At 46.7% G+C, this 15391-nt stretch overlaps 1 protein-coding gene across 1 annotated transcript in view; it reads right to left on the bottom strand.

Moving 5' to 3' along the window:
• LOC116979259 (diacylglycerol kinase eta-like) overlaps positions 1 to 15391 on the bottom strand; it is a 116636-nt gene that overhangs the window by 72265 nt on the left and 28980 nt on the right. The gene's annotated exons all lie outside the window — the stretch shown is intronic.

Genomic DNA, 15391 nt, shown 5'->3' with positions numbered 1-15391 from the left:
CTGTGTGTGTGTGTGTGTGTGTGTGTGTGTCTGTGTCTGTGTCTGTGTGTGTGTGTGTGTGTGTGTATGTATGTGTCTGTGTGTCTGTGCCTGTGCCTGTGTCTGTGTCTGTGTTTGTGTGTGTGTTTGTGTCTGTGTCTGTGTGTGTTGGCGGCGTGGGACAGACAGCCCCCAGCGTTGGATCTGTCAGCCAATTGGTTTGTACACACCGTGGGGCAGGACTGTGCAGCTACAGTTGGGGCAATGAGGAAGTGAAACAACACGAGGGGGAGGCTTTCAGGAAGAGGACAGAGTTAGTTGGGAAATAGCGGGGAGACCTGCTGGGTGAGGGAGAGGAGACGGAGGAATGTGGCAGATTGTGGCAGGGAGGGTCACTGTCATGGGTCTGGCTAATTACAGTGCACATGTGGTCTCAAAATAGCCCACTCAGAACTGTTGAAGGATCGCTGGAGATGGGACAGGGGAAGTGAACGCAGGGAGAAGTTTGTCATTCAAACGCAGAAGAATCAAACATAGAAACATAGAAAATAAGTGCAGGAACAGGCCATTCGGCCCTTCGAGCCAGCACCGCCATTTACTGTGATCATGGCAGATCGTCCCCTATCAATAACCCGTGCCTGCCTTCTCACCATATCCCTTGACTCCACTAGCCCCTAGAGCTCTATCTAACTCGTTCTTAAATCCATCCAGTGATTTGGCCTCCACTGCCCTCTGTGGCAGGGAATTCCATAAATTCACAATTCTCTGGGTGAAAAAGTTTTTTCTCACCTCAGTCTTAAATGACCTCCCCTTTATTCTAAGATTGTGGCTCCTGGTTCTGGACTCGCCCAACATTGGGAAAATTTTTCCTGCATCTAGCTTGTCCAGTCCTTTTATAATTTTATATGTTTCCATAAGATACCCCCTCATCCTTCTAAACTCCAGTGAATACAAGCCTAGTCTTTTCAATCTTTCCTCATATGACAATCCCGCCATCCCTGGGATCAATCTCTTGAACCTACGCTGCACTGCCTCAATCACAAGGATGTCCTTCCTCAAATTAGGAGACCAAAACTGTACACAATACTCCAGATGTGGTCTCACCAGAGCCCTATACATCTGCAGAAGAACATCTCTACTATACTGAAAGTTCCAGGCTTTACAATTCTGCGCTTGCAGATTGTGTAACAAAGCCCGTTGTGGTGAACACGTACACACCTGAGACACAAGCGCTGCCTCGTTTATACAAGTGCTCAGTGGAACTTTCTGTACACGGTGCTGTAGCCCAGTCAGCAGTTAGTTGTTGTTCTGGGCACACTTCATTCACACTGCCTCAGCAAGGCCAGCAGCATAGACAAGGACCAGTCTCATAGGAACATAGAACATAGATGCAGGAGTAGGCCATTCAGCCCTTCAAGCCAGCACTGCCATTCAATATGATCATGGCTGATCATCCACAATCAGTACCCCATTAGATAGACACAAAAAGCTGGAGTGAACGGAGATAAGGAAACACTTTTTTCACACAGACAGTTGTGAGTCTGTGGAATTCTCTGCCGCAGAGGGCGGTGGAGGCCGGTTCTTTGGAAACTTTCAAGAGAGAGCTTGATAGGGCTTGAAGATAGTGTAGTCAGGGGATATGAGGAGAAGGCAGGAACGGGGTACTGATGGTGGATGATCAGCCATGATCAAATTGAATGGTGGTTCTAGGTCGAAGGGCCGAATGGCCTACTCCTCCACCTATTGTCTATAGTACTGTAGCCCAATCAGCAGTTAGCCATCTGGGCACATTTTACACTGTAAACTACCCAAGTGTACCTCATATTTCCCTTGGGTCATTTACACCCCAGCGGTATGAACATTGACATCTCGAATTTCAGGTAGTCCTTGCTTTCTCCCTCCTTCCCCTCCCGTTCCCAGCTCTCCCATTTTTGTCTACCTCCAGATTCAGGGACAGTTTCTTCCCAGCTGTTATCAGGCAATTGAACCATCCTACCACAACCAGAGAGCAGTGCTGAACTACTATCCACCTCATTGGAAACCCTTAGGCTATCATTAATTAGATTTTACTGGATTTTTTCTTGCACTACAACTTGCAACACTAAACGTTATTCCCTTTATCCTGTATTTGTACACCGTGGATGGCTCGATTGTAATCATACGTATCTTTCTGTAGAAAAAGAAGGTCCATCTGTGTCCTCAGATTCTGGTGAACTTCTACCGTTGCACCATCGAGAGCATCCTTACCAACTGTATCACAGTATGGTACGGCAACTGCTCTGTCTCCGACCGGAAAGCACTGCAGAGGGTGGTTAAAATTGCCCAACGCATCACCGGTTCCTCACTCCCCTCCATTGAGTCTTTCCAAAGCAAGCGTTGTCTGCGGAGGGCGCTCAGCATCGTCAAGGACTGCTCTCACCCCAACCACAGACTGTTTACCCTCCTACCATCCGGGAGACGCTACAGGTCTCTCCGTTGCCGGACCAGCAGGTCCAGGAACAGCTTCTTCCCTGCGGCTGTTACATTTCTTAACTCTGTACCTCGGTGATTGCCAGTCACACCCCCCCCCCCCCCCCGGAAAGTCCTTCCACCAGAAAGAGTTGCACTACTATGACTGTATGTACGTAAATGTATTTATTTATTGCTCATATTCTATGTCGCTCTTCTAGGGAGATGCTAACTGACTGCATTTCGTTGTCTCTGTACTGTACACTGCACAATGACAATAAAGTTTGAATCTGAATCTGAATCTGATTTCTGTTGACTGGGTAGCACATTGTGCCTTCGTGACTTTGTGCCTTCCCTCATGGTGGGAACCACTGTGGGGGGATGTTCTTTGTGTTTAAGACTCTCATTGGTGTTATGTCTGTAATCTTTTTTTATGTGCTGCAAAATGGCAAAAAGCATTTCACTTCACTACACCTGGGTGTATGTGAATGTGACTAATAAAATACCTTTGATACCTTTGATACATAACAACAAGCTTTTCACTGTTCCTCTGTCTACTATCTATGCATCTCATAATATTATTTACTTCTATCAACATTTTGACCACGGCCGAGCCCATGGTCACTAAACCTGATCATTTGGAAGTTGACTTTTAGACCCAATGCCTCTGGGCAACATGTTTATTATTGACCCATGTACTGAGATACATTAATAACTTTGTTTTGTGTGCTATCTGGACAAGTACATCAGTACATTAGCAAGTGCAAAAGAGAAAATAAACACAATGAAGTTTTCCAGCCACTGAGAACGTGCGGAATCACAGCACCAGGGCTGCAATGACATAGACTGGACGAACAGGAAATTAATCGAGTAAAACATTCTTCTGTTTCATTGAAGAGTTTCAGGCTCAATGTGTTTGTGTTTTTATTAATGCAGACAATTTTATTTTAACTCTTACACTTAAATTTAGTAACATTTAGACTGTAATTACACGTAAAATACAGTAATCATACCATCTTCTGCTAAGTATAGGATAGTATCATTTTAAGAGTGGCTAAAAATATACAAATTGCAAAATGACGAACTCTGCCCCTCGCTGCTGGGAGTGTTGATCATTACTGGCTCATATCAGAGTGGATGAGACTTACTCCAGTAATTACAGTCGGGACATCAATTATAAGCTCATGTTCACCAGGATGTACAGTGGTCTGTGAACAAGGGGGTGTCGGGTCAGTATGAGTGGGGGATAGTGATTGTCAGTGTGGACACAGTGAGACTCTTTATATAGAGAGGTGGTGGGGGTCAGTGCAACAGGGCGAGTGGCCTCACTTCTGTCACAGTCTCTACAGCTTGTAACTTTCACAACACATAGGGGTTGGTTAGTTAGTTACCTCATGCTACCTCAGCAGACCCACTAATATCATCAAAGACTCCACCACCTTTTTGAACTCTGGCCCTCTGGCAGGCTTTACAGGTCAGCCAAAACACACACCTCCAGACTCAGAGACAGGTTCTTCACCAAAGCAATCTTCACACTCAATATGTAAAAACACTGAGTGTTATTCATGCTATACTCTTCCATGCTGCTACCCACCCTGATCTTTACTACCACCATGTACATTACTGATTACTTACTTATCTTGATACCTAGTTTTTAACATTGTTTTTAAATTATGTCCTGTGTTTTTATATTTGTATATTATGCACCAATGGAGTGGCAACAACAATGTTGTTGTATGCTGTGCTTACAACGACAAATAAAGGCATTTCATTTCATTTTTTCATTTCATTTTTTTTCATAGTTGACCATTTGTACTGTGTAGGTATCAGAACAGAATCATAGTCAGACAATGGGGAAATAGGCCCTTAGACCCAACTTGCCCACCCCAACCAACATACCACAGCTACACTATTCTACCTGCCTGCGTTTGGCCCATATCCCTCTAATCTCTTCAAAGACATCTTACACGTTGCGATAGTAGATGCCTCACGTATCACCCCTGGCAGATCATTCCATATACCCACCACATTCTGTGTGGAAACGTTGCCCCTCAGGTTCCTATCAACACTTTTCCCTCTCAACTGAAACAATAGACAATAGACAATAGGTGCAGGAGTAGGCCATTTGGCCCTTTGAGCCAGCACCATCATTCAATGTGATCATGGCTGATCATCCCCAAATCAATACCCCGTTCCTGCCTTCTCCCCATATCCTCTGACCCTGCAATCTTTAAGAGCCCTATCTAGCTCTCTCTTGAAAGTATCCAGAGAACCGGCCTCCACCACCCTTTGAGGCAGAGAATTCCACAGACTCACAACTCTCTGTGAGAAAAAGTGTTTCCTCATCTCCGTTCTAAATGGCTTACCCCTTATTCTTAAACTGTGGCCCCTGGTTCTGGACTCCTCTAGCGTGTCCAAACCCTTAACAAACTCATATGTTTCAATGAGATATCCTCTCATCCTTCTAAACTCCAGAGTGTACAAGCCCAGCTGTTCCATTCTCTCAGCATATGACAGTCTCCCCATCCCGGGAATTAACCTGGTGAACCTATGTTGCACTCCCTCAATAGCAAGAATGTCCTTCCTCAAATTAGGGGATCAAAACTACACACAATACTCCAGGTGTGGTCTCACTAGGGCCCTGTACAATTGCAGAAGGGCCTCTTTGCTCCTATACTCAACTCCTCTTGTTATAAAAGCCAACATGCCATTAGCTTTCTTCACTGCCTGCTGTACCTACATATTTACTTTCATAGACTGATGAACAAGGACCCCCAGATCCCATTGTACTTCCCCTTTTCCCAACGACGCCATTTAGATGGTAATCTGCCTTCCTGTTTTTTAAACTAAAGTGGATAACCACACATTTATCCACATTAAATTTCATCTGCCATTCATCTGCCCACTTCCCCAACCTGTCCAAGTCACCCTGCATTCTCATAGCATCCTCCTCACAGTTCACACTGCCACCCAGCTTTGTGTCATCTGCAAATTTGCTAATGTTACTTTGAATCCCTTCATCCAAATCATTGATGTATATTGTAAATAGCTGCGGTCCCAGCACCGAGCCTTGTGGTACCCCACTAGTCACTGCCTGCCATTCTGAAAGGGACTCGTTAATCCCTACTCTCTGTTTCCTGTGTCCTCTGGTTCTCGATTCCCCAACTTTGGATAAAAGACTCTGTGCATTCACCCTATCGATTCCAGACTCTGCGCGTTCACCTTGTAAGGTGTCATTTGTTGCCAAGGTGCCATTACTGGGAACCCATGACACCATTCTTGATCACTCATCAGCTTCATCTTTTAATAGGCTACAGGTTCTGAAAAAACAGGGTGGAGCTAATTAAATACAACCACATCCTTTCCTCAGAATATCAAATGACTTGCCGCCCAGCTTCATTCAGCAGCTTGTAACCATTCATAAAACACAAACAGGGCTGAGGTTAGTAGCGTATCAGTGTCAATCACTGATGTGTCAACATGCTAAAAATAGCCAGTCCCGGCACAGGTGATTGGTCCCAGGAGAGGCAGCTCCGACTTTACACAAAGGAGGACAGAGAAGAGAAACTTGAAATTATTCATATCACTGGAACAATATGTTCCCAATGATCGGGGAAACTAGAACTAGGGGACATAGTTGCAGAATAAGGGGGGGCTCTTTTAAAACTGAGATGAGGAAGAACTTCTTCACCCAGAGGGTGGTTAATTTATGGAATTCACTGCCCCAGGGAGCAGTGGAAGCAGAAACTTTAAATATATTTAAGACTAAAATAGATGGTTTTTTAGCTGCCAAGGGGATAAGGGGCTACGGGGAGAGGGCAGGGATATGGACCAAGGTATGGTTAGTATAGTAAGACCTGAGTGATCTCCTGGACAAGTGTCGATCGCCTGGATTGGGGTCGGAGAGGAATTTCCCGGATTTTTTTCCCGAATTGGACCTGGGTTTTTATCCGTTTTTTTGCCTCCCCCAGGAGATCACGAGGTTCTTGGGGTGGAGAGGGGTGATAGCGGTATAAAGGGGAGGGTAGTGTCTTGTGTTCTGTGTCTTGTGTCTACTGTTTGTGGGTAAGTGTGTCTGTTTAGTGTTCAGCCATGAGCGAATGGCGGTGCGGGCTCGACGGACCTGGTGGTCTACTCTCGCACCTACTTTCTATGTTTCTATGTTTCTAAAGAAATAATAATAATAATAATAATAAATTTTATTTATGGGCGCCTTTCAAGAGTCTCAAGGACACCTTACAAAAATTTAGCAAGTAGAGGAAAAACATGTAAGCGGAATGAAATAAATAGTAGAGACATGACTAGTACACAAATTAATGACAGAATTCAATTCAAAACACAATATGAGGCAATTCAAGCACAGATGAAAAGGGAGGGGGACGTGGGGCTAAGGATAGGCAGAGGCGAAGAGATGGGTCTTGAGGCGGGACTGGAAGATGGTGAGGGACACGGAATTGCGGATCAGTTGGGGGAGGGAGTTCCAGAGCCTGGGAGCTGCCCTGGAGAAGTCTCTGTCCCCAAAACTGCGGAGGTTGGACTTGTGGATGGAGATGAGACCGGCTGATGTGGATCTGAGGGACCGTGAGGGTTGGTAGGGGGAGAGGAGGTCAGTGAGATATGGGGGCGCCAGATGGTGGAGGGCTTTGTAGGTGAGGACCAGGATTTTGTAGGTGATCCAGTGGGAGATGGGAAGCCAGTGAAGTTGTTTGAGGACTGGAGTGATGTGATGCCAGGATTTGGTGTGGGTGATGAGTCGGGCGGCTGCGTTCTGGACCAGTTGTAGTTGGTTGATGTAGGTGGAGCTGATGCCAAGGAGAAGTGAGTTGCAGTAGTCCAGTCGGGAGGAGATGAAGGCATGGATGAGTCTTTCAGCAGCGGGAGGTGTGAGAGAGGGTCTGATTTTGGCGATGTTGCGGAGGTGAAAGAAGGAGGTTTTAATGACATGGCGGATGTGAGGCTCAAGGGAGAGGGTGGAATCAAAGATCACGCCAAGGTTGCGGGCCTGGGGAGATGGGGAGACAGTGGTGCCGTCGATGGTGAGAGTGGGGTTATTGATTTTGCCGAGTGTGGATTTGGAGCCTACGAGGAGGATTTCTGTCTTATCGCTGTTGAGTTTGTGGAAGTTATGTTGCATCCAGGTTTTTATAGCTGACAAACAGGAGTTGATATGGGAGAGGGGGGGAGGGGGGGGGGGGGGGTTGTGGGGGATTTGGTGCAGAGGTAGATCTGGGTGTCATCGGCGTAACAGTGGAAGTCCAGGTTGAAGTGGCGGAGTATCTGACCAAGGGGGAGGATGTAGATGATGAAGAGGAGGGGCAAATAACACCTTTATGATTGATTGGACTGCATGGAAACCGGCCCTTTGGCCCAGCGGTTCAATGCCAACTATTGATCACCCGTTCACACTAGTTCTATGTTTTCACACACCAGAGTAGGGGAATCAAGAACATAGGTTTAAGGTGAGAGAGGAAAGATTTAATTGGAACCGGAGGGGCAACTTCTTCACGCAGAGGGTGGTGGGTGTATGGAACGAGTTGCCAGAGGATGTAGTTGAGGCAGCTACTATAACGACATTTAAAAGAATAGATAGGAAAGATTTACAAGGCTAAAAGCGGGCAAATGGGACTAGTTTAGATGGGGCATCTTGGTCAGCATGGACGAGTTGGGCTGAAGGGCCTGTTTCTGTGCTGCATTACACTAAAACTCACCCCACTTATCCTAACACTTTGAGCTGGCAAGAATAAGGAGTAAGCCATTTAGAACGGAGACGAGGAAACACTTTTTCTCACAGAGAGTGGTGAGTCTGTGGAATTCTCTGCCTCAGAGGGCGGTGGAGGCAGGTTCTCTGGATGCTTTCAAGAGAGAGCTAGATAGTACTCTTAAAAATAGCGGAGTCAGGGGATATGGGGAGAAGGCAGGAACGGGGTACTGATTGGGGATGATCAGCCATGATCACATTGAATGGCTCGAAGGGCCAAATGGCCTACTCCTGCACCTATTGTCTATTGTCACCAGTTGGGAGAAAGCTGCAACTTAGGTGAGAGGCGTGTAGTGGTCAGTCTCCCTGCCTCACAGCTCCAGAGACCTGGGTTTGAAACTGACCTCAGGTATGGTCCCCGTGGAGTTTGCATGTTCTCCCGGTGATAGCGTGGGTTTCCTTCCATGTGTCAAGATCATGCTGACCATTGAAAGTCACCCTCAGTGTTGGAAGAAGCAAAGGCAGGGGAGATGATGAGCCAGTGAGAGAGCTATGGGGGAACAAGGAGTGAGGGGGAGTGGTGAGATCTTCCTGCCTGGAGTTGCCATGGACTTCCTGCTTGGAGTTGGCATGGACTTCCTGCTTGGAGTTGCCATGGACTTGCTGCTTGGAGTTGGCATGGACTTCCTGCTTTGAGCTGGCATGGACTTCCTGCTTGGAGCTGGCATGGACTTCCTGCTTGGAGCTGGCATGGACTTCCTGCTTGGAGCTGGCATGGACTTCCTGCCTGGAGTTGCCATGGACTTCCTGCTTGGAGTTGCCATGGACTTCCTGCTTGGAGTTGGCATGGACTTCCTGCTTGGAGTTGGCATGGACTTCCTGCTTGGAGTTGCCATGGACTTCCTGCTTGGAGTTGCCATGGACTTCCTGCTTGGAGCTGGCATGGACTCAGTGGACCACTGAGCTTCCTGTGTGCCGTGGTGTGTCAGATATAACGCAGCATTTGCTAGAAGATAACATTACTGTGCACAGTCAGTATGAGTTCAGGAAAGTGAAATAAAACTGAGCAAATGTGTTAGACTGCTATGAATATAAACTAGCAGGATGGCCAGAGAGGATGATTCATCAGAATGGGGACAGAATGATAAAGATGCCATGAGACTATTACTCCGGTTGGGTAACTGTGGGGCACAGACTCAACACGAGGAGTTGGGATGAAGTGAACATCTCCTGGGACCGAGAGTACTAGGAGTTCACAGTTGCACAAGGCACAAACAGCTATTCGGCCCACCAGATCCATGCTGACCTTTTCTGCCATCTACACTGATCATATTTGCTCGCATTAGGGCCATTTCCTTCACTGCATTGAGCTAAAACAAAGTGCTGGAGAAACAGTGGTCAGGCAGCATCTGTGGAGGAAAATGGACAGATGAGTTTATGGGTCTAGATCTTCCTTCAGTCTGTGTTTTCACACTTCTGTACCTCTTGCCCGATGGGAGAGGGGAGAAGTGGGAGTGACCAGGGTGAGACTGGTCCTTGATTATGCTGCTGGCCTTGCATGAGGTGTAGATGAGGTCAATGGGATGTGGGTTGGTTTGTGTGATGGTCTGAGCTGCGTCCACAATTCGCTGCAATTTATGGTGTTGGGCTCAGCAACTTATTTCACTGGTATCTGGTGTGGACACAATCTAAACCACAACAGTCAGCATCAGACCCACCACTTCAGATCATGTCAAGGTTTTGCTGCCCTCAATTGTGGTGACTAGAAGGGGCACAAGATGATGGCAACATGCCATTCGGCCCAACGAGTCTGTGCTGTCCTTTGTGTTCCACTGGAGCTTCCACCCATCTACCCTCAGCTTGCCCCTCTGTTCCCCTCTGCCCCACAGGTTTGCCCATGTTGTCTACGTGCCTGTGTTGCTGCTGTAAATAACATTCTCAATGTACCCGTATCTCATCATACTTGTGCAGATGCCAATACACCTGAACTTTAATGAAAGTTCTTGAGTTGGGCTGGATCAGGCTCTCGTAATCCCTCACTGTTCCTTGAGGCACATTGAATACCAGCAGCCACCATGCAACAGTACAGCCAGAACCTCCAGCCACTAACTTGTTCTCTCAGCAAAACTACTTCTCATCTCCAACTGCAATGTGTTGCCAACCAATTATAAGAAAATCTTCAAAGAGAATAACAGAGGCAACATTTATTTTGAGTGTATCGGCAACTTTATCTGGAGCTTGTTCAGCATTGGCAACCATAATGTTCTGCCTCCATAGTCATATAGGCAAACAGCATGGAAACAGGCCCTTCGGCCCAACTTATACAAGGCAACCTACTTGCCCCATCTAGATTAGTCTCACTGGCCCACGTTTGACCCATATCCCTCTCAAACTATCCTACCATGTACCTATCGAAATGTTTCTTAAATATTATGATAGTACCTGCTCAACTACCTCCTCTGGCAGCTCGTTCCATACACTCACCACCCTTTGTGTAAAAAGGTTACTGGGATGTTCCTGGGATGTCAGGACTTTCATATGAAGCTTGTACTCGCTAGAATTTAGAAGATTGAGGGGGGATCTTATAGAAACACAAAATTCTTAAGGGGTTGGACAGGCTAGATGCAGGAAGATTGTTCCCGATGTTGGGGAAGTCCAGAACAAGGGGTCACAGTTTAAGGATAAAGGGGAAATCCTTTAAGACCGAGATGAGAAAAACATTTTTCACACAGAGAGTGGTGAATGCGTGGAACTCTCTGCCACAGAAGGTAGTTGATGCCAGTTCATTGGCTATATTTAAGAGGGAGTTAGATGTGGCCCTTGTGGCTAAAGGGATCAGGGGGTATGGAGAGAAGGCAGGTACAGGATACTGAGTTGGATGATCAGCCATGATCATATTGAATAGCGGTGCTGGCTCGAAGGGCCGACTGGCCTACTCCTGCACCTATTGTCTATGTATCTATGTATGTAACTTTCTTCTCAGAACTTCAGTGGAGACAGTTAAAGGAAGGCAACTTACTGAATGAATTAAATCGTGTTACCGCGATGGATGCATCCGTGTTCTCTCTTCAATATGCATTACAGATTCCAGTGACTGACAGCTATTGCCCGGGGTTTGCAGGGAGGGAGACACTGCACCACCTGGTGGTGGGGCCGGGAACAGCGGGACCACGGCCCTGTGAGAGTCCCACACACACCAGCTGAGTGCCACGCGTATTGTGTAACAGAGAATGCACAGGCAAGTTATCCGGATGCTACAGCTACAGACTGGATTTATAGGTAGATGTAGGGTATACAGTGATATATATCTATGAAAAGACGAGTAATATATGAAGTGCAGACACAAAGTGCTAGAGTAACTCAGTGGTCAGGCAGCATCTGTGGAGAAGATAGATAGGGGATGTTCAGGTAATGCCCCTGTCCCACTTAGGAAACCTGAACGGAAACCTCTGGAGACTTTGCGCCCCACCCAAGGTTTCCGTGCGGTTCCCGGAGGTTTTTGTCAGTCTCCCTACCTGCTTCCACTACCTGCAACCTCTGGCAACCACCTGCAACCTCCGGGAACCGCACGGAAAGCTTGGGTGGGGCACAAAGTCTCCAGAGGTTTCCGTTCGGGTTTCCTTAAGTGGGACAGGGGCATTAGGGTCCCATCCTGAGATGTCACCAATCCATGTAAATTCTGAGGAATGGTCCCAACCCGAAATGACCCCTGTTTATGTTTTCCAGACTTGCTGCCTGAACCTCTGAATTACTCTGTGTTTAAGAAGAAACTGCAGATGCTGGAAAATCGAAGGTAGACACAAATGCTGGAGAAACTCAGCGGGTGCAGCAGCATCTATGGAGCGAAGGAAATAGGCAATGTTTTGGGCTGAAACCCTTCTTCAGACTGCTAGAAGAAGGGTTTCGGCCCGAAACGTTGCCTCTTTCCTTCGCTGCATAGATGCTGCTGAACCCGCTGAGTTTCTCCAGCACTTTTGTCTACCTCTGAATTACTCTCTTTTGTAATATATGAGATAATTGTGATGGGAACTGTGGCCATTTTTGTCCCAAAAGATATTTTCCTGCTCATTTGTTTCTTTAATGGCTGTGCCTTTGCAGAGAATGTTCGCTGCCGAGAATTTTCGCGCATGTTTTAATTATCTACGCAATATGTGGTGTTACACCATTTGCCTGCTGGGCACAGCACGGAAACAGGCCCTTTGACCCACGGAGTCTGTGCCAACCATCAACCAGCCATTCGCACTAATCTTACATTAATCCCATTTCATTCTCCGCACATTTTCATCAACTTCCCCAGATTGTGGTGCTCACACACATACTTCACTGAGATGGGAGAAATATGTTCTTCCAGAGAGCCGTGAACCTGTGTTATCTGCAGGCAAACCATTTAAAGTCAAATCATTACATATATTCATGGAAGAATGAACAGTGAAACACATAAACAGGCCCTTAGGCTCACAACAGTAAAGCAAATAAACGCACAAACGCACCAACATCAGCGTTTTGGAGGAAGCCAACATGACCAGCATCACCACCACAATAATGCAGCACCAACTTCGATGGACTGGCCACGTCATCCACATGTCCAACACACGTCTCCCTAAACAAATCCTGTACTCTCAATTGAAGGAAGGTCGGCGAGCCCCCGGCAGGCCAAAGAAACGCTTCAAGAACAACATCAACAGCCTGAAGAAATTCCACATCACATTGAGCAACTGGGAGCACATTGCACTGGACGGACAGGCGCTCCTGGAGGAAATCCATGCAGGAAGGAGCTGCACGTCACCAAATGGAACTACAGCATGTCACAGAGTGACAGCACTGTAAGGAGAGAGAGAGAAGGGGGCTCAACGACTACCAACCACCGCCAGTCTCCACTGCCCACATTGCACCGAGGTGTGTGGATCGCGGATCAGCCCCTACAGACATCTGCTGACCCACAAGTAGATGACCCTATGGAGAGGAGAGGACAGTCATACTCGTTTCCAGTGACTGCCGATGATGATGAGTAAAGCACATAAACAGGCCCTTCGGCCCACAATGTCTGTGCTGAGCATGATGCCTACTTAAATTAATCCCCTCTATCTGTATGTGATCTATATCCCTCCATCCCCTGCATAGTCATGTGTCTATCCCATTTAAACACACTATCATATCTGCCTCCACCACTAGCCTTGGCAGCTCGTTCCAGGCACTCATCACCCTCTGTGTGAACAACTTGCCCTCACACATCTACATTAAATGTTGCCCCTCACACCTTAAACTTATGCTCTCCAGTATTTGACATTTCTACTCTGAGAAAAATAAAAGTTCTGACCATCTACCCTTTGTTGCCTCTCATGATATAATCAACTTCGAACAAGTCTCTCCTCTACATCCATTAGTCCAGAGAAAACAACCCAACTTTGTTCAATCTCGCCATAGCTAATAGCTTCTCATCCGGGCAGCGTTCTGATAAACCTCTTCTGTGCTCTCCCCAAGGTCACCCCATCCTTCTGGAAATGGGCTGACTGAAACTGCACGCAATACTCCAAATGAGGGCTCAGCAAATGTCTATAAAGCTGACTTGGCCAGTCACTAAACCATAACTTCCTGACTCATATTTAATGCCCCTTGTTAGACATAGTTGTCCAGGCAAGGTTAGCTTTCGTAGCAAAAGGATTTGAGTATAGGAGCAGGGAGGTTCTACTGCAGTTGTACAGGGTCTTGGTGAGACCACACTGGCAGTATTGCGTACAGTTTTGGTCTCCAAATCTGAGGAAGGACATTATTGCCATAGAGGGAGTACAGAGAATGTTCACCAGACTGATTCCTGGGATGTCAGGACTGTCTTATGAAGAAAGACTGGATAGACTTGGTTTATACTCTCTAGAATTTAGGAGATTGAGAGGAGATCTTATAGAAACTTACAAAATTCTTAAGGGGTTGGACAGGCTAGATGCAGGAAGATTGCTCCCGATGTTGGGGAAGTCCAGGACAAGGGGTCACAGCTTAAGGATAAGGGGGAAATCCTTTAAAACCGAGATGAGAAGAACTTTTTTCACACAGAGAGTGGTGAATCTCTGGAACTCTCTGCCACAGAGGGTAGTCGAGGCCAGTTCATTGGCTATATTTAAGAGGGAGTTAGATGTGGCCCTTGTGGCTAAGGGGATCAGAGGGTATGGAGAGAAGGCAGGTACGGGATACTGAGTTGGATGATCAGCCATGATCATATTGAATGGCGGTGCAGGCTCGAAGGGCCGAATGGCCTACTCCTGCACATAATTTCTATGTTTCTATGTTTCTATGACCAGGGTATATGGGGATAAAGCTGAAGTTGGATTGAATGTTTCTCTGAAGGTTGAGGAGAGACGTGATCAGGCATGGTCACATTGAATGACGGAACAGGCTCGATGGGGTGAATGACTTACTCCTAGATTCCAAGTGTCTGCGTTTTCTTAGAGTTACTGTGTGGAAACTGGCCCTTCAGCCCACTGCCCCAGCTGACCAGTGATCACCCTGTACACTAGTACTATCCTACACACACACTAGGGACAATTTATAATTTGGCTGAAGCCAATTAACCTACAGATCTGCTTGTCTTTGGGATACGAGAGGAAACGGGAGCACTCAGAGAAAACCTAAATGGTCACGGGAAGAATGTAAGACTCCATACAGACAGCACCCGTGGTCAGGATGGAACCTGGGTCTGTGGCGCTGTGAGGCAGCAACTCTACTGCTGCGCCACCGTGCTGCCCCATCTCCACTGTAAACCCAAGGTCAGTAAAGCACTGACTTGTTTTACACAGAGCTCCACGCTGTTGTTATTTAGTGAATTGTGACAGCTGCTCTACTTGGACACAAGGGGTGAGGAATGTGAGGCACCTCATGACCAATCACACACGGTACAACACAGCGGATTTATTTGTTCCACACAATGCAGCTCAAACACATAATAGAAAATACATCTGCTCAGCTGGGGGCTTGTAATAAACAGAAAACTCTTCTCCACTGGGAATAGTCTCTCTTTATTAGTTACATTCATATTTAGATCATTAACTGGTATACACAAGGAAAGGTTGGACAGTGGGCTTGTATTGCCTTGAGTTTAGAAGAATGAGAGAGAACTGAAAGATCCTCTGGACATAGGTGAATTGAAGTAAATGTTTCCATGTGGAAAATGAATTGATGAATTGATAGAGCATGGAAACGGGCTCTTTGGCCCAATGAGCCAACATTGGTCATCGATCACCCATCCACAATAGTTCTATATTATCCCACTTTCTC

Source organism: Amblyraja radiata, chromosome 12 (genome assembly GCF_010909765.2).
Source record: "Amblyraja radiata isolate CabotCenter1 chromosome 12, sAmbRad1.1.pri, whole genome shotgun sequence".
Classification (NCBI taxonomy): domain Eukaryota; kingdom Metazoa; phylum Chordata; class Chondrichthyes; order Rajiformes; family Rajidae; genus Amblyraja; species Amblyraja radiata.
This window is presented reverse-complemented; position numbering and strand designations above follow the sequence as displayed.